Genomic DNA, 21,191 nt, shown 5'->3' on the forward strand with positions numbered 1-21,191 from the left:
CTTGGTACGTTAGGTTGTGGAACATGGCATTGAGGTTCCGAGGGTACCCAGTCCTCTAAAAGGAGGGTGTTTCAAAGCCAGAGACATCATGCTGGTCTCAAGCTGACTTCCAGGTAGGCTGCATCCAGTCCAGCACTTTCCTATTGATTATATTTGTATCTTGCTGTGTTACTTATATGTGAAGGAAGCTGCAACCCTCTCCCAAACAACATCAAAGCTACTAATGATGGAAAAACCAGAATACAAAGTCATTTGTTTTGGTATCTGCAGAGTGTGCTCTTCTGAATTTTAATCTTGGTCTAAGTAATAAACACTTTTTTTTCACCTCTTATCTAAAAACGTATGTATACTGAATCTCAATTTGATGAGTCCATACATGCAATGAATTAATATCAAAGTCTATTGCAATGAACATATTCGATAAACATCTATGACCCCAATTGGCTATGTCATGATTTAATAATTTCTAAAAATGTCTGAATTTCTGAGATTTAATAAATGAAACTATCAAAAATAGTTTTCTTGTGACTCAAAATCACAATGACTGACATTGGTTGTCTGAGGCTAAATCAATAACAAACCTGATAACAATGTCCTTGCTACTCAAACTGACAATGACTGGCAATGACTGGCAATGACTGGCAATGACTGGCTAACAGTAGACACTGGCTAACACGTCTATTGCACATATGCAGTATACATGTGTTGCTCTAGTGTTCTGTAGAGCCATATATATATTGAATATTAGCTAAGACAATGGGCCTCATTACACGGATGGCGGTAAGGGTTTACCGGTACCGGTATTTTACCGGTACCGGTAAATCCTTACCGCCTTACTACGAGGTCCCTTTGCGGGTTGGGAATTTAACGCCTGCTTTTTGCAGGCGGTAAAAACCAACCCGCAAAGGGACCATGGTGCTAATTACGGTAACGCAATTTGCAGTACCGTAATTAGAGCCTTCCCCATTCCCATAGAGCCCTAGGGGGCAAAAATGGGAATGGGGAAGGGCAATGGTGGAAGGGGGAATTACCGCCCCGCCAACCTTGGAATAGGGCGGTAATTCCCCTTTCCACCAAGGCGGTGCCGGTATTTTACCGGCATGTTCACCGCCATCCGTGTAATGAAGCCCAATGTCATTCATCATCTGTTAATAAATATTGTTCAATTATGAGCTATGCACAATCAGATATTGGTTTCCAATATTATTTAAAGTTTAACGTACGATTAATATTATAATTTTGTAGAGTTAGTTGGGTTTAACAATGGCAAGAAAAACTTTGGGACAATAAAATAATCTATTTTTACACAGAATAACAAATGTTACAACGAGATGGCGCAACAAGTTAGAAGGGTACAAGTAATACGGCTTTTCTTACTTTCAATGGACTTGCATGTACATAAAGCAAATTCAAAATGACACTGCAGCAAAGCTACTGGGTGGTCGCAGGTATACTGAAAAAGGCAGTAATCCAACTGGATATGTGAGTAGATATCCTTAGAGGCCGATGAACCTTTGGGAAACAGACATAATAGAATATCAGTGTAATAGTCAGTAGTTTCTGTGTATTTGAAGATTTTGAAAGAATCTGCGGTACTAACATAGGAAAAAATGTAGAAGACATAAGGAGGGGGGCCATGAATGGTAAGGCCAACTCACGGCATTTCTGTAGATTAGCATAGTTTTAGTCCTTACACTGTTTGGAGAGTCATGAATTATATCATACTATTGGGTTATTCCACAGATGGGATACTTTGGAGACTCCGAAAATGGAAAATGTATATTTATCGTCTCACTGAAATGCAATGTTACTACATTATATGAGATACAGAATGACAAGGTAATATACATGAAATGTCAGAAAGAATATTTCATTGCACAGTGCCCAGTAATTGAGTTTATTCCATTGAGTATTCTAACTTATTTTTTATCTTTTCCTTTTTTCCAATTTTCAATTTCAATATATATGATTTTGCATAACTAATGATTGAACAATATAAAGACAGAAAAAGAAGGACGTTGCTGTAACAAATATTCAATATATATGACTCTCCATAAGCACTAAAGCAGCAAATGTATATTCCATATAAGTGAAACATGTGTTAGCCAGTCACTGTTAGTTGGTCATTGTCAGTTTGAGGAACAAGAACATTATTGACAGTGTTGTTATGTATTCGGTCTCAGAAAGCGAATGTCAGTTATTGGTATTTTGAGTCACAAGAACATTATTATAGAAGGTGTCATATATTAAACCTCAGAAATTTAGAAATGTGAGAAATTGTTGAATCATGACATGACCAATTGTGGTCATAAATGTTCATCGGATATGTTAATTTCAATAGACTTTGATATTGATTCATTACATGTATGGAATAACCAAATTGAGATTCAGTAAACATAATTTTTAGATGAGATGTGAAAGAGCGTTTATTACTTAGACCAAGATTAAAATTCATCAGAGCACACTCTCCAGATCCCAAAACAAATTACTTTGTATCATGCTGTTCATATTCAGTGTTAGTTATTTCTCTATCAATCAGACATTTAGCACCTTATAAGGACCCGCCAGCTGCTCTCTTGATCTTTGGCTGGGGACTGCAAGGGTGGCATATGTGAGCCCAGAAGAAAAAAATACAATGGAGAAAGTCAGTTTGGATCATTGAGAACTTGCTGCATATATCGGGGGCAGGGTGGAGTAACCTGTCAGTCGCAGGTTTGAATCAGTGCAGCTTGTCACAACCGCTCATCTCTTAAATATCAAAAATGGTTGCCTTTGAAATGGGTAGAAATTACACATGTTACGTGATGAGGCCTAAATTGCCTGTTACCACTATGAATTGCAAATAATATTAGTGAAGCCTCTTCTTTTCGTTAGCTGGTAATTCCTATAATAAATATCATGTTCACGTTTGGGTAGCACTCAGTCAAGCGTGCGAGTGGTTCATTGCCATCCCATTAGAATATAGTATTGTTTTTAGAGGCGCTGTTGAGCAGCTGAACGATGCGGATGTGAGCTCTCTGGGCTCTGAGGAGGCCTGACTGAATCCTGTCTAATTTATCCTCAAATATGTTACAAATTGGTATATTCGAAATGACAATAGGCTCCAGAAGGTACATGGGCACAGAGTGAGGCATCTCCTTGCAAATTGGACCACAAGCACCATGGAATCTGAACTTCCAAGCTGAAGCGGGTGAATCAGCGCATTATTATTGAACAAGCAGCAAGGACAACGAGACCCGATACGGATACCACCACAAACCGTTCTCCACAGGGTGACGAGAGATGGTGCCTGCCGGAGCAGTCGAGGGGAGGAATGAAGAGCTTGTGACTCAAAGTAAAGGACAGAGAAAAAGACATTACAATTGCCAAGAGACGCCACGGGAGGGAGAGACAAGGGAGAGGCTTCCCCCTTAGTGAATGGCCAGCTGCTCTCGGAGGGTGCGGAACATCCATGACGCACGGGTAACCGTGCGGGCAACGCGAACTGGCAGTGATACTTATGGGCCTCATAATATCACACGGTGGATGGGCACACTGAGATCGGCAGTGCACAACTCAAACGGAAAGAATAAAAGAGGCAGCGCAAGGGTAAGGAGGTGATGTGGACGGGAGAGGGCAGCAAGGGGCCCTCAAATTGGGAGGAGGGGGAATATGGCGGAGTGATGCTGCTAATTCGATCCTGTAATGTCCCAAATCTGGGAACAGATCTTTGGCCGAATCGGGCCCCCGCCCCCTGTGATAAGTGGGCTCACCAAGGTACAAATTGATTGAAACTGGTTCAAAGATATGCCAGCCACAGTCAAGGCAACGAGAAGACCTAGAGAATGTATCAGTGTCAGCTAGATAAGATACTCATCAGGGTACCTGCAATACCACACAGCACTATTACAGAACCACAGGTCTGCTTGAGCAAATGTAATTGCGAAAGACAAACCAAAGAAAATAGGAATGCAAAATAAAATGGATCAATACTCGGTGGCCTAGATACATCCTCCACAAACATCCATAACTGTGGGAGACATCCACAGACATCAGGACCCCTCCACTTCAATATCGCTCACAGAGGTGAAGGCAGCAATTATAGACTCGCGGATATCCATGGAGGGCAAAATTGACATACTCAACTCAGATGTCATTCTAATTCACCATGACCTCCACAAATTGTCATCCAGAATGGTAGAGGCCGAAAAGCACATCTCTGCATCTGGAGATACTTTCCATATAGAGGATTGTCAAAACCCTGACGTGACATATAGGGTAAAGATTTTTTAGGACAGGATCAAAGAAAGCGAGGGTCTCTCCCGTTAAACAATATCCGTATTTTAGGTCTTTCTGAAAAATCAGAAAGGCAGAGCGTAGAACTTTTACTGGCCAAATGTCTAGCTGAATTGCTGAAACCCAGAGAACTTTCAACATTTTTCTCAATTGAAAGGGCACACAGGATGTCTGCTGGCCCGCCTATACCCAGGGCTTCACCTCAAACCATTGTGACTTCGATATGCTTTTACACATGGCGCAGAAAAAGGACTGATCACATATGGGGGAGCAAATATCACCTACTTCCCGGACTACACCAAAGCGTTTCAGAAAGCTTGGCAATCATTTGACCTAATTAAAAGGAAATTGCAATCTGTGGGAATCAAATAAAATACATCCTTTTCTTTCTGGCAAAACTAAGAATATACTTTCATGGATAAACGTATCTCTTCACGAGTATTGAAGAAGCATGGGTATGCATTTGAGAATAGGAAAGCGCTCTCCCACAGAAAGCCTAAGTCACCTCGTTATCAAGAATCTTCTCCTTCTGACCATGTGAATTGTCTGCAAGAGGGCCCATCGGGACAACGAGAGGGGGAAGATCAAGCAGTGGGTTGAGTGGGTTGAAATAACATGCATTGATTGTACCTAAAGAGCAGGAACTATAAGACAGGGAAAATACATCCTGTAATGGAAACAGGGACCGGAGCGGAGTCCCTTGACCTCTGAGTTTGCGGTACAACCCCCACCTCACTGTTAAATGTTGATAACTATTGGTTAGCCCATGTTATGGGCTGCTATAGGTGTGGTCGATGGATGCTTTATGTTGGGTTGAAGTATGGGATGGGGCACATAGGGTTTTCAGTGGTTTAAATGTGGTACATGAGGGCAATTCCAATCCAAAAGTGTTATCTTGTTCATCCATTTGCCTATCCATTTCACAAATACTTTACATTTGACATTATTTATTTATTTTATTTGAACATTTATAAAGCCTGCATAGCCCAGACGCATCTAGGTGCTATTTCTTAAGAGATTGGTTACAGATGTGTTACAGTTTTCCGTATATGTTCACACGTATGCATTGCACATTCATACTTGAGAAATTGGTTAGAGATTTACATATAAGTTCACAGAGATACATTACACAGTCATGATTCTATGCTTACTTGGAGACTGCTGTTAGTAGTAGATATCATGGCTAGAGGCTGGGTACACATAGTGTTAGTCTAGCAGCAGTGGATGTGTCAGCCGGGAGGCTGGGTGCTATGGGGCACGGGGTCTGTTGTGTGGGGTTTAGCTTCAATAGTAGGGTTTTAAGTTTTTTTTCTAAATGACCGGAGGGATGTGTCATTTCTTAGTTGTGTTGGGAGGGAGTTCCAACAACTGGCTGCTATGTTATGTTATGTAATTTGTAATGCGCACCTGATACCCGAAGGCTAATGGGCGCAGACTGACACACACAGAACAAATCTATACATGCCGCACAGCTAAAAACTGTCCATTGCCACAACTGGCAGGCTCTAAACAAAAAGCAAAGTTTTCAGCTTCTTTTTAAAAAGTTCTGTTGAGACCAACATTCTTATTGAAGTTGGGAGAGAATTCCAGGCATTGGGAGCCGCTACTTCAAAGGACCCCTGCCTTGTTTTGTTGGTTTTATGCCGGGGAACCATAAGTATGTTTGAGTTATCTGATCTAAGAGAACTTCCCTTATCTTTCACAATTATGGCTTCCTTCAGATGAGATGGCATTTGGCCTACAATACATTTTTGAGTGATGAGGAGAAGCCTAAAACGAATCCTTTCTCCAACTGGCAGCCAGTGGAGGCTCCTTCTGGCCTCAGAGACATGATCTCTTCTGCTTAGGCCCGTCACCACTCTCACTGCCCCATTTTGGATTACCTCAAGGCGATGGATCTCAGTCTGGGGAATACCCGCCAAAAGCCTGCATCAATTATCTAATTTTGAGCCGATAATGGCTCTAGTCAGTGTTTCTGAATTTTTTTCAGAAATAAGCGGGCGAAGATGGCAAAAAAGTTTAAGGAAATAAGAGGCTGATGAGACAAGGCTATTCACCTGCGCTTTCATGTTTAAATGTCTATCCAGACATACGCCCGGAGTCTTAACTTTGGGTAGAATTTTAATAACACAATTGTCCAAGTTGACATTCTTATATTCCGCTCCTAGTTTATCCAATTTGCTTGGAGAGCCCACAAGAAGAAGTTCAGTTTTAGCACTGTTGAGAGCCAAGCCATTGGACACCATCCAGTTTTGAATTTTCGAGTAGATTACGTTAATGAAAACTTCATCTCTTTGATATGTTCCTGAAATAAGTATGACACATTGTGTGTCATCCGCGTAGTTAGCAAACACAATCCCTTCTTCTTGCAATATCTGGAAGAAGGGGATCATGAAGAAGTTGTAGAAACACAGAGACACACATGCTCCCTGTGGGACTCCATACAATAAAGGCATAGGATCAGCTTCTGCCAATTCACTGGAAACTCTGATTTGCCTATCCTTTAAGAAGGATGATATCCATTAATTGGCTTCTTCAGAGAACGACGCATTCTCTCTCAACCTGGTGGACAGAATGCAATGGTCCACCAGGTCAAAGGCCGCAGAAAGATCTAAGATCATCAACAGGGCAATCTGACCTTTATCCATACCCTGAATGAGATGGGATTTAAGGGGGAGAAGCGCTGTTTCCGTGCCATGATTGGCACGGAACCCTGATTGATAGTTATGCAGAATTTGATTCTGTTCCAGGAATAAAGAAATCTGATTGTACGCCACATGATCTAATATCTTAAGGAGAAAGGCAGTGTTTTATAACTATTACCAGAAATCTTGAGCCTCCCGCTTTCTGTCTTCTGTATCTTGGTGTGACAATTAGGTTTGTGTATGCAGATTGTGTGGGTCTGTTGGATAGAGTTTTGTTGATCAGGTTGCTGAGATAAGCTGATGCCTTGCTGGTGAAACATTTATGGATGAGCATGAGGATTTTAAATTTGATCCTATCGTGGACTTGGAGCCAGTGGATGTTCCTCCTAGTAGACCAGATATGTTCGTTATTGGCAATATTCAGTGCAGCTCTGATAGCGTTAATTTCTACTACTTGTAGTTTTCTAATATTTCTGATACTAGTTCAGCAAATAGTGAGTTACAATAATCAATACTGGAGAGTATCAAAGCTCTGGCCAGAGTGATGGAATTGTCTGTCAAAATAAAAGGTCTACTAGCTCTTATCAATTTGGATGTATAGGCTTAGGAGTCGACTATGGCATTTACCTGTCTGTTTAGGGTGAGGGAGGAATTGATGTAGACCCCAAGAGTTTTTATTTCGTTGGCTACCATGATAGTGTTACCATCAATGATAAATGATTTGTACTCTTGTGAGAGATTGTTTAGCTTGGATTTGTTTCCAATTAGGATTAACTCCGTCTTGTCTTCATTGAGACACAATTCATTGAGAGCCATCCATGCTTGGATCTCGAGATAGATTTTGTTTAGATTTTTGGTGTCAGTGTCGTAACATCCAATGATCGGTATAAGTACTTGCATATCATCTGCATAATTTGTATACCAGATACCCATTTTGTCAAGCGTAGTGAATAGGAGCTTAGTAAATGCATTGTAAAGGGTGAGTGACACACATGAGCCTTGAGGCACACCACAAGTCACCATTAGGAGTTTAACTCTGTTCACGTGGAACGTGAACGGCCTAGGAGATTGGTTTAAAAGAGGAGTTGTCTTGCAATATAACAATAGACACACCGGACATACTTCTTCTACAGGAGACTCACCTAGTGGGATCTGGAATCCATCCACAGCAGACGGCAGGACTGCACTTCCATTCCCCCTGTCTGGTGTTATTTCGACTTGATGGTAACTTGTGCCGGCAGAAGCATGAAGGTAAGTCCACTGGGGCTAATTCTACGCTAATGCAACTGTGTGCACATTAAGATGGCCACTGCCTTTGTTGGAGGCAGACTGCCTCATCTCTTAGCCCCAGAGCAGCCCACCCTATGACCGGATTGGCTGTGATTAATGTCTTGTGGCTAAAAGAGGAAGCCCGCAAGGCGAGGCTGGCCCCCAGTGCCAAGGCCCACACCTGAGGCCCCTGTCTGGCCTGTCTTGCCATGGCCACAGTGCTGATGGAAATCTTTACCACTCCACAAGCTTTGCTCAGTCTGCCTGCGCATCCACAGTCCCCCGGGGGCCTGCCTCCAGCTCCTGCATTGATTCAAGAGTAAGCTTCTAAAGCTCCACATCCTCCATCTCTATGTCATTGCACATGTTGAAATCCGTTGGTTTACCTCTCCTCTAACAACTTTAAATTAGCTACCTCACGTGTGCCTTTAACTGATCCTGTCCTCGCTGTTTGCACACTGGCCTGCCTTGAACTGCATCAAACACCAGGAAACCATTTTCTCCTCCTGTACATGTTACCTTTCCGCTGAACTACTCACTTCTTGATTGACTTAACTGCTGAATCTGCCTTCATTGCCTGTTAACATTTTGTCATGTATTTTTCTTCCAACAACAGTTGGTTGTTCTAATCCTGCTCCATTGTCTAAATGCTGGCATTTTGCATCATTGTTCTGATTTTCAAATCTAGTTGATCCTAAATTCTGTTGCCTTTGTTGAACTTTGCATCTTTCCTGCCTTTAGTAATTCCAAAATCTTTCTGGGTGGATTAACAATCAGCTGCCTGGTTTAAAAGCTTGCATTTCCATGGATGTGTGAACCTCAAACCTAAGGGCCTCATTACAAGCATGGAGGTAATGAACAAAGGAAGGCGGAATGGTAATAGCGGCATTGTTAACGGGTCTGGGTCATTACGACCCAACAACCTGCCAATACCAACACCGCCCGTACCGTGCCCCCTCATACTGGCATGGGCGTGTACACGCACCCCTTCAGGGATCAAATACCGGCATGGCGGTAATTGGAGGACATCACAAGCCACGCGGGCATGCAAATACTGGCATCCCGAAGGCGGTAATTAGGGGCTGCACGATGGCGGCCATACAGGCATCGCGGACCACCCGTAAACAGCAATCAGCAATCAAGGCATCTGCCACAGGTGCACACAATCACCACAGGAGGACTCAATGGAGTCTGGCCCAATATAAAAGGAGTACACTCACACACTACACCCCTTCCTACACCAAAATTCTACCACTAGCTGTTGCAATCATGGTGCTGGAGGACATGCCTACACTGCTAAAACTACAGCAACAACAGCAAGTACAACAACTACAGCAGCCACAACAGGCAACACAGAGGAGACGCAGGAGGAGAAGGAGGATGAGACTGGCCCAGCAATTACCACCAGTGCAGCCAGTAGTTCCTCGTAGGCAGCTGCCAATCCCTCGCATCAGACCCAGTCCATTCAATCTAACCCCTGAGCAGATCCACACCCTGTACCGGTGAACCGGGGCACCATCACCACCATAGTGGACATGATACCCAATGACATTGTCAGCCTGATAGAAATACGCACTGCCATCCCCCCGCTACTAAAGGTGGTGTCTGTGCTCCACTTCCTGGCCACAGGCACCTACCAGCACAAGGTAGGCCAGCTGCATGGCATTTTGCAACCACTATTTTCACGCATGCTGAACCAAGTGCTGGATGAACTCCTGAAGCATGCTAGCTCCCACATATCCTTACCACGGACTGCCCAGGAGATGGCCGACACCAAAGTAGGCTTCCATGCACTGGCAGGCATGCCCAATTGTGTTGCTGCCCTGGACTGCACCCATGTAGAATTGGTAGTCCCCCATGCCATAGAGGCGGTGTACCGCAATCGCAATCAATACCACTCTATCAATGTTCAGATGGTATGTGACTCCAGCAAGATCATCACACATTGCTGCGTGAGATTTCTCAGATCAACACATGATGCCATGGTGCTGCGTAACTCCACGCTACCCTGTCACATGGAGCGACATGCTGAACCACGTGCCTGGCTGCTTGGTGAGTTGCCTGAGTGGGCCATGGCAGTGCATTGGGGTAGGGATGTGTTGCGATGCATACCCCACCTGGGTGGGAATGGGGGGATGCATACCCCACCTGGGTGGGAATGGACGGTGAGTGGAGAATGCACGCAGAGCTAATGACACCTGACCTGAACCTCCCAACCCAACATGACACATCATGGGCACACATCTGACCATTAACGCATATCAATGACCACAAGTGAGACGCACAACCTGACCACCATGTGTATGTCAAGCAATGCATGAATAAACAGGATTGCTACTGTGTCAATGTGGCTAGTGTGACCATGCACAGTGTAGAATACACAGCATAAATGGGAGGCCAAACATTGTCGTGCAACCACAGTACATCCGCCTCAGCATGCATTATTTCACCCTGCATATTCAATTGAATGCCATCCAGACTACCACACCTAATAGCAGTATAGTATGCATCTAGATAACATTTGTGCATACATACAGGAACATGTGCATGTCCACACCAAATAGCTGTGGGCATGACTGTGCTTCCTGAAGGTGGCAGCTCAGAGTCACACACACCTATTTGTATTCGCTTGCAGGTGATGGAGGATATCCCTTGAGGCCGTGGCTACTTACCCCTGTGCGGAACCCGCAGACCAGCAATGAAGAGGTGTACAATCGGGTTCACACCCGTACCCGTGTTGTGATTGAGCAGACCTTTGGCCTGTTGAAGGCGCGGTTCTGCTGCCTAAGCAGGTCTGGTGGAGCACTCCTGTATAGGCCTGAGAAGGTGACAAAGATCACCATGGCCTGTGTCATGCTGCACAACATGTGCGTCCAGAGAAATGTACCACTGCCACCTGACATTGACATGCATGCACCGGGTGAGGATGATGAGGATGGAGACAGAGGTGAAGCAGCACCCCTGCCAGTATGTGATGCACAGGATGGCCATGCAGTACGCTAATCACTGATTCACAAATACTTCTGAACCACAGGGACTATGATAGACATGTGTCAGTGACACACTGGGTCCATGTGGACATGCACACAGGGAATGTTGGGAGTTGGCCACTGAACACCGTCATACATTAAATGGATACACACAAAATGAACAATGTCCAGGCATTGAATGTTTTTTTCTCACAACGGGTGTATTGGTTAAAACTGCAAAAAGGTGACAACCCCCTCCAAACCCCCAGTGTACTCCCAAACCCCTCAGTATACTACAAACCCCCCAGTGAACTCCCAACCCAACCCCCCCCCAGTAAATTACAAACCCCCCCAGTGAACTCCCAAACCCCCCCAATAAACTCCCCCAAATGCTCCCATTCACCCCCAACACCATGTGAGCCACTCCCATTGTCCTCCCACACTATTTGCGGGACTTCTTGCTTTGTGGGGGCAGCATTTCAGTGGGCCTTGCACTTCTTCTCGTAGGACGCACAGGGCTGGGGGGGGCAGAGGAAGCAGGTGTGGTGGCTGATGAGGAGTCAGTGGGGATTTCTCCGCCTGCTGCAAGTCGTGGCCGCTAGATGTGCAGCAGGATTGATGTCAGTACCTGTGTGATGGCCCCCAGACAGTCTCTCATCAGCACTGCCGAGGCATTGACTGCGGCTGTGTTGGCTGTAATGGCGGCTGTGGTCCCTGCTATGGCTGTGGCTATCTCCCGCCTGGTGTCTTCGCCATCCGCTATGTATTGGCGCAGGTGCTCCAACATCGACTCCTGTCGGGCCTCCACCCTCACCAGCCTTGACTCAAGGCTGTTGGTGGGAGCAGGAGTGGTGGGTGGTGCTGTCACAGGGCCTGCATAATCAGTGCTGTCCTCTGGGAAAGGGCTCAGGTCTGAATCGTGCAGGCAGGGATCAGAACTTCTGTAGGTGGATGAGGGCTGAGTTTGGGGCAGGGGGTGGACACGGGGCTTGGGGTGCCTGGACATGCCACATCCGTGACTCCTTCCTGCTCCACATTGTCCTCCAAGTCATCTTCGGTGGTGGCCAGTGCTTCTAGGGCCTCCCGTTCCACTGGTGTGGGTGTTGGCAGCTGGGTGACGACAGTGTCAGGCACACTGGCTGTAGGTGTGGGCTGCGAAGCTGCCCCGGAGGTGGTAGTGTCATTTGCCCTTTTCTGTGGCCGGGACGTGGATGCCCTCGTGGTGGTGTCCTGGCTGGCATCTTCTCCATCGGTGCCTGGGGGGGTAGAAGAGATGCAGGGCATCAGTGATGGTGTTACATGCTCGATGCCTACTATGGTGCTGTGCAGTATTTCATTAATCATGCATTCATGTCTTACAGGTGTGTGACACAGGGTAGTCTGAGGGGTCCTTTTGGCATTTGCTGCATGGCAGGTGGCATGCCATTGTATTGGGGTTTGTGTGATGTATTACATGGGCACGGACCATGTGCGTTGGCTGTGTGTTGATTATGGGATTGGCACTCTGCATGCATTTCTGTCTGGCAGGGTTTGGCCCTCCATCTGGACTTGGATATGTTTATGTGGGTGTTGGGACATGCATTGCCTTGCCTAGACTCTCTTCCAGATCACTTGTGCTACGTCATGGTTTCCCCTACAGGGATCTGCAGGGTCACTCACCTCCTTCTGGTGATGTTGCCGCACCCGTCTCCATCTCCCCAAATCCCTCGATGGACTCCGGATTTATGAAGGTGCTTGCCGTCTCCTCCCAGGTGGTCAGTTTGGCAGGAGAGTGGGGACCCCTGCTGTGGCCATGGGCTCCCTCCTGTTGCTTGCAAGAATGTTACAGACCCTGAGGCGGAGGTCATCCCACCTCTTCCTGCAATCCTTTACACTCTGTGGGGTGGTTCCAACAGCAGAGACCTTGCGGGCTACCTCCTGCCAGATGTCTTTCTTCTGCTGCTGCACCTCACGCTTCAGGTTCTGTGATTTGATAACATCAGCATGTGCGGCAAGGGTGTCCGCAAGCATGTTTAATTCAGCATCTGAAAAGCGCTTTTTCTGCAGTGGTCTTCCGGGTTGCCTTAGACATAATGAAAGTATTGCCACCGAGCTCTCCTGGAAAAGACTGGTGGTTTGGGAGGATTGCAATGGATTGTGTTTTTAAAGATGGCCGCCGCAGCATTTTCCGTTCTGACGCGATGACGTTACTTCCGGGTCCGGTATTACGAGCCCGGTATTAGCATGTTGTTATTACCGGGTCGGTATTAAGGGGTTCCTCCTAGGCGGTGGCGGAATCTGCAGGTGCCGTGATGGCGCTATCGGGGGGTTGGAGGGCCTTTAGCGGCATGCCGGTATGGCCATTACCGGCATGGGAGTTTGCCATTAGCGGCGTCATACGAGCACGGACTCGCTCGTACCTCCATGTCGGTAATGACCCCGTTTTTACCGTGCTACTCATAATGAGTCCTTAGGTGTTTTTTTTTATTTGGCTGCCTTTTTTGAATTGCTGCATTTTCAATATATGTGTGAACCTCAGATATAGGTGTTTCTAAAAGTGGCTTCATCTGTTGAAATTTGTATTCTCCTGCTTTGGAACCTGAATTATAGGGTTATCTTAGACAAATCTGCTGTTCTGTGTGATATTTGTTTAAAATCCAGCCTCATCTATGTCTCTTGGCCGCTAGGCCACCTGGTGAGTTTCTTTGTACTCTGTGCAGCACTCCATTGTCTCTTTCCCCCGAGGGCATCCGTCCATCCCTCCTCCCCCTATTGTGCTTTCCATCTCCCCTATCTAGCCTAATTGCTTCTCTATTACCTATCCTCCTTCTCTTTCGAAGACTGGAAGGAAAACATTTAAGAAGCGTCTCCTGGCATCTTACCCAGGTCTGCCCGTTTCGGACACCTATGTTAACACTTTCGCCAGGCAGATTATTACTGATATCCTCTTTGTCGTTCCTTCTTCAGACCTATGGACTCCCAATATGGACTCAGCCCTCTCCGCTTTCTCTTCTTCACCCATTAAACGTGGAACCAGATGGGAAGTGCTCTTGGATCACATCTCATCCAGCAGGTGCATCATTAATTTACTATCTGAATGGCACTATCATGGCACAGGGTTCTCAGCCCAGCCTCCTCCTTCTTGATAGGTGTCTCCCGTCTCTCAATCATTTCCATCCTTCTCCTGTCACTCTTCCGCCTGCCACCCCTCTGACCTTCTCCCCCTACTGACGGGTGTACGATGTCCCTGTACGCCCCCTCAGAAGACCTTTAAAGGTGGCAACCACCTTCACTTAGCTACCTTCAATTCTCGCTCTGCTGTTAAACACTCCTCGGACTATAAAGACTGGAGGGAGGTGTCTGTAATCCTGCTCTCTATATGGCAGAGGAGAGGCACATAGGACCCCGGCCAAGATTCTCTATTTGGCAAACATGGGCAAACAATCAAAGCCTAGCTCTCAGGAGGTGATGCATGCTGGTTCTTAAGTACAGTGTAGTCCACAAGTACCCACAAAGGAATGTCCACACACTGTATAAGTGAAAACACAGTTTTTAAATAATTATGGTTCAAGGTTATACACACAATCACAATAACTCACTTTGTGCTCAGTTAATCTACAACGGCAAATATATACACAGTTCTATGTGGTCCCACAATTACTCATTAAAGTGCATCACCTGTACTTTGGCCAAATGTAACACAAATCAATTAATACAGCGAACCAACAATAGACATAGGAGGAAAGCAGTTGGTTAGAACAATAGGCAGAATACTGGGCCCCTACCACCAGGCACAGTTCTGTATGAGGATCCCCCACCTGGGCAACCTGTAAATAAAGATATAATACAAGCCCAGTCCATATATTGTTTCTATGAGTCTTATTTCCTTCCAAAATTGTTCTACCACACCAATGTACCTGGAATAGCAGAGTTCGATGTCGGGATCCTTCTTGAGCGGCTCCCCTTAAAGCAGGAGCCATGGATCGTCGATATCCCTAGAAGAATTGATGAACATCGGTGTTGAGGCAGCAGCTTCGGTCCTGGCGGTGCTCTTCGACGATCGGTCGTGGACGTCCTGCAAAGACGAGGTGTGCGGGGCACCTCGATGATGATAGTTTGTTATCACAAAGAGTCTATGAAGAACTTTGGCCCAGAAAGGGCGTTGAGTCGTCTGGCGTCTCTGCAGTCTTCGGTTGGTGGCAAAACCCACCAGCGGATACTGCTCCGTGCGCCGGCGGCCTTGACTCTCTCTGGCAGGACAAAGCGGTTGGCGGTGCAGTGAGAGTGTCCTTGGATGCAAAGTGTCTTAATCAGGTGGAGTGTTGCGGCTCCGGTCGACGGCAGCACAGCGTCAAGCGGTCCCCACTTCTAGGCAAAACGGCTTTGATGGGCCGCCATCGGTTATAGCAAACCTTCGTAACCTGGTAGACGACGGTCGACGGAACGTCTGGTGCTTCTCTTCGTTCTCCTCGGCGGTCCCCGTCTTCGGTCAGCAGCCTGTTGAAGTTTTGATTTCCAGGGAGCTTCGGCGCAGGTTAGCGGTGCACTCTCTTAGCCAGGTCCTCTCTCGGGTCAGTCTCAGTGTCACAGTGGCTTTCAAATTGCGGTGAAGGTAACATCGGTTAACCTTCTTCTTCGGGCTCAGTGGTCGAGATCAAGCGTCAGTTTCGCCTTTAGCTTCTGCACGATTTCTAGCAGTAAGAGGCCCCCAGATATACTGTTCTGTCTCTCATTCATTCTGGTGGGTCACACTCAGGAAACCAATCACTCATAAGGGCATTCAGCAGTCAGGCAGCTAATCAGGCATACAGTGCATTGTGGCCATTCTCCTCCTCTCAGACACTCACAAGAAGGAATGTGTATTGGGACAAGTACCCAGCCATTCAGCACTACACACTGCAATCATACCAGTTTCGGGCAGGGCTGTCTCAGTCTTTGTGTCACATACCAGAAACTAGACACCCATAACAAGAAGTGCATATTGGTCATCCACTACATTCACCCAGGTCCCACCCACAGGGTGTACCCACAACATACAGTCACTGGGAAGGCTCCAGCCAGTCTGGCCTGGACTTCCCCACCACCATATATGGAACTTCCACCCAACACCAGTCAGGGGGAAGGGACAGGGGCAGGGCATCCCAGGACTTTGGAAAAAACAATGTAATAGGCAATAGAAAGCAAGAGGCCACAGGGGCCATCTTGTTTCCTATTAGGAATCAACTGATTCCAATGGCAGGGCCTGGGTATCCCCAAAATGGAGGATACTCAGAGCACCTGTCAAATTCAGCATGGAGCTGCCACCAGCCCATACCCTGCTGTGTAGGCCACACACAGGTGCATACACTACGGGCACAGGATTGTACCCCCACCATGGGGATAAGGGTATCCCAGGGGTCTGTATACCAAACCAAAAATAGGAAGAGCTGCACTGCCAGAAGTCCCACATGGACTCCTGGGCAGAAAATAATACAGAACACCTATTAGAAAGGACTACAGGAGAAAGGCCAGGCAGGCCCTATCCCTCAAATGCATTTCCAGCATCACCCTGACATCTGTCAACTCCTTGAAGACTTTGACCTTAACGTCCTCGCCCTCACAGAGGCAGGGTTCAATGCCGGTTCTCTCACTGCTTTTGACACTCTCCTCCCTGAGGATTATAAGGTCATCTCCATGCCCAGGCCTAATCGTTACGGTGGTGGAGTGGCCCTTAGCTTCCCCGAATGGGTCCTTAATTCCATCCTGTTCATTCAAACCTACTCCTCCTTTTAATGCCTTGTCTGCAAGCTTTGTGTCTCTCCTACCCTCTTTCTCACTCTCGCCACTATCTCTAGGGCTGATCTCCCTCCTCCTGTCAGTGTGGGCTGACCTCACCTCCTCTCTATTGACCTCAACTTCTAAGCTTATCCTCCTTGGAGACTTCGCTGTTCATCTTGACTCTCCTGACACTGCCTCCTACTCTTCCGCAACCTCTGTGACCCTCTTTTCCTCACCATTTTTCCCTCTGATCTGTCTCACTCAGCCTGGCACAAACTGGATGCGCTCATTGTAGCGGACAACCTTTCCCTTTCTCTAACCCTCTCACTTCACCTCTCTCCTGGTTGGATCATACTCTCTTCTCACCTAGAGCTCTTGGGTTCCCCGGCTAAGCCTATTCCAGTCTCTATCTCCGTCATTCGACTGATGAAGCGAGTGCCAGTAGCTGCCTTTGCGGCCTCTTTCATTCCCCTTCCACTCCTGCTGATTTCTCTCTCACTGACTCTGTCCTTGCTTAACATTCACCTCTCCATTTCCAGCAGATGTGACACTCTTGCGCCTGCCTGCTTCCAAGAGCAATAATTGGTTTGATTCTGTCCTTGCCTCGCTGAAAAGCAAGTGCAGAGACACAGAACATAAGTGACTGGCTTCTAGCACATCCTCTGACAAGCTGGCCAGTCGCCTGCTCCGAAGGCAATACAGATACTCCATCTGTTACAAGAAGCGGACCCACATCGAAGCCTGTAACTCTGGGGCTACCAATAACACGGCTGAACTCTTTAAAATCGGTAAGGAACTTGCCAGTCCTTCTTCAGTATTCCCAGGCACTCTGTACAGCATTGGCCTCCCATTGTTTATCCAAAACCAAGGAAATCTTGGCCTCACTCTCCTCTGACCCCTGCCTCCTCCCCTCCTACTCTCAGGCCTCTCTTGGCCCGTCCTCCTTCGACCCCACTCTGCTTTCTCACCCACAGCCCCTGAGGAGGTTACTGAGATAGTCTGCTCTATGAAGGTGTCCTCCAAACAGGTGGTACCCTGCTCCTCCAGAACTTTCAAGGACAACATTGCCTCCTTCGCCCCCTGCAACCACTCCTTTGTCACTGGCCTCTTCCCACCCCTACTCAAGCACTCCCTTGTACACCCCCTCCTACAAAGTTGTCTCTGGACCCTTCCTGCCCAGCCAACTACAGCTCTATTTCCACTTCCCCTCTCCCGGGCAAACTCCTGCACAAATGAGTCATCCCCAAATAATCCTTCACAATGAATCTGTTGGTTACCTTTGTGACTCCTCTCTCTCCTTCTCCCCTCATATTGCTGACCTTGCCAAGAAGGCTCACTATCAGCTTTACCTTCTCAGAGGCATTCTCCCTTTCCTCACCTTTCCCCAGAAAATGTCCCCAGAGCTCTGGTTCTCTTCAAGCTGGACTACTGCAACAGCCTCATCCTCAACCTGCCTCTTTCCTCCCTCTACACTCTTCAACTAATCCAGAATAGGACTATGAAATATATCCTTGGCCTCAAGCCCAGGGACAGCATCTCTTCAGCCCTAAAATCTCTCCACTGGCTCCTGGTGGTTGCAAGGATCCAATTCAAGACCCTCCACATCATCCATAAGGCTTTCTGGGGTCTGGCAACCCGCTACATCCAACTTTCTTCACCCAAAAGCCTCCCTGCTAGAGTCCTTTGGTCTTCTAGTTCAAACTCTCTGCAGATCAGAGGTTTCTCCAAGCAGAGAGTGTGGGATAGTTCTCTTTCTTTGGCAGGGGCCTCCCTCTGGAATGGCATTCCAGCCTCTCTTAGACTGGAACTGGATCTCCTTAAGTTCCAGAAGCTCCTCAAGACCTTCCTTTTCTCCTCCTCCTTCTTGCCTCTAGCCCTCCCCTGGTAATGCCCCCTGCAGCTGCGACTGGCTGTCTGGTCCCTTATGAGCCTTCCTCAACCAGTCTCCCCCAACCTTCGTAACTAGGACTTGCCCTTGGGCAACCCTCCCTGACTAGCCTATTTAGTCTGGTCCACCCTATCCACACAAGTCTAGCCCTACCCTAGCTCCCCTGGCACTGGCCCTCTTAGGTCCCTCAGCACTTGCCCATCCCCATGCCCCCCCTACTCTCTGCACTTCCGCCTGTTCCCTCTCCCTCATCCATCTTTCCTCCCTGACCTTCCCCCCGCCCCTTGCACTTCCTAATCTGCACTTTCACGACCTGAATGTCACAAGGCCTAGTAGGACCGTTATTGTTTTTTCTCCATGTCCCCTCCACCCCGTCTTGTGGCGCCTGGAAACACCTTGGCTGTATAGGTGCCATACAAATGCACAATAAATAAAATAAAGAAATAATGAAATGTAGGTTCTTTAGAAGGACCATATACAAGACCTCCATACATGCTGGTTTTTCATGGGGCCCTAGGTGAGTGCTGATCATGATTCATAAACGCCTGGTTAAAAAAGACGCAGATATGCCCTGATGAAAGGAGAGGTGTGAGGCAAAACACTTGGCAGTCTAAACGTGTATGATCCTCCATCGCAGTCTAGGGAACTACTGGAGGAGGTCCAGTCACTGAGACTTGTGGATCATGTGGGGTGGCTTCCGTGGTGCGTTGGACCAAGGCAGAGGTCGCACTTACTTGCGGGACAGGAACCTAAACACTCACACCAAACTGCATACATTTGTCTCCACGATGAGCTTGGTTGATACGTGGAGATAACTCCATAGTCAGGAACAGGGGTTCTCTTTTCACTGTGGGACACATGCCTGCATGTCATAACTTGACTATTTCTTCATCCCACACCGAGAAGAACATAGACTGGCATCGGCCAGACTTCTTTCAAGGGTAATATCCGATCACTCACCACTTTTAATAGAAATAGAGGGTAATGCTCCCAGACCACGCAAACAATGGCCCTTAAACAGCTATTACTTGGTCCTCCCAAACATAATGCAAGGCCTACATGATAAGACCAAAGATTAATTTGAGATGAATGTTACATAGGTTCATGACACTGTGGGAAGGATATAAAACAGTGGTAAGAGTGGGGGAAATATCCTTAATTTTGGCAATGTTCAAGGCCGAGGAAGACTCATTGAGGAAGCTGAAAGGGAGGTGGTGGAGGATGGAGGGGGAATTCCTGGGCACCGGATGTACTGGCACAAATAGGTTCCTGCTTACGGCTAGGGAAGAAAACCGTAATTTATCCTTGATAACGCACGCCAAGCTCAGTGGGACAAACTGAGCAGAATGTATGACACAGAGTATAAGGCAGGGGAAATGCTGGCGTTGCTTGAAAAATGAGACAAACAATTTCATTATGTAAGGGAGGTGTCAGACGGGAAAGGGGAGATTGTTACTGAGGATGGGGAAATAGCAGAGGTCTTTGCTAATTGTTATGAAATGCTTCATCAGGCTCCCTGAATCCTGGGTCCACACAGTGTCACAGCTATGCTCAATAACATAGCGCTGTCTAGCCTTTCCTTCTAGCAGAAGCATGATCTAGATATTAAAGAGGAGGAGATAGTGGAAGAAATCTCGGATCTACATTCTGGGAAAACTCTGGGTCCAAATGGGTTCCCAGTGCAATTATGGAAGAGACTGGGCAACGAGATCACTAAACTATGCTTATCCTCTTCTGTATGAGTAAAGAAAACAGAGTTCTTCGCCCGGAACTATGTCATGCCACCATAGTAGTTATTCCTAAGAAAAATAAGCCGCACACTGAATTGTCGGTCGGGTGGGGATTCCTCTGTGAGGTAGTGATGCAGATGTGGTTTGGCAACAAATTTCTACAATGGATCAAGTTGATCTATGAGACACTGCTTGTGTACATCAAAGTCAACTGGAACTCCTCTATGACATTCCCTTTGGCGCGAGGCACGAGGCAAGGATGCCCCCTCTCTCACCTACTGTTCACTGGGCCATTGAATATTGGCAGTCAGGTTGAGAACCGACCCCACTTTGACCGACTTTCTATGGCAAATGAGACATGAGGGCAAGGTAGCGATGTACGCAGATGACTTATTGATATTTTTGAGGAATCCGGCACACATCTGTCTGATAGTAACACACATATTTAAAGAATACAATGAGATAAGCAGACTAAAAATGCACCTGATTACTTTATTTGGCAGTGCTGCATTGTGTAAAACGTTAATGTTACCAAGCTACTCATGCATTCCGCAGAACACCCCTTGTTTGGTGCCCAAAATGGAATTTGATAAGGTGGACGCCATTCTCAGAGATCTCCTATAGGGGGTGCTCAACCCAGAATTGCTTTTGCGACACTGCAACAGTCTGCATCGGAGTG

The sequence above is a fragment of the Ambystoma mexicanum genome, chromosome 10, assembly GCF_040938575.1.
Source record: "Ambystoma mexicanum isolate Mex_15411 chromosome 10, UKY_AmexF1_1, whole genome shotgun sequence".
Taxonomy (NCBI): Eukaryota; Metazoa; Chordata; class Amphibia; order Caudata; family Ambystomatidae; genus Ambystoma; species Ambystoma mexicanum.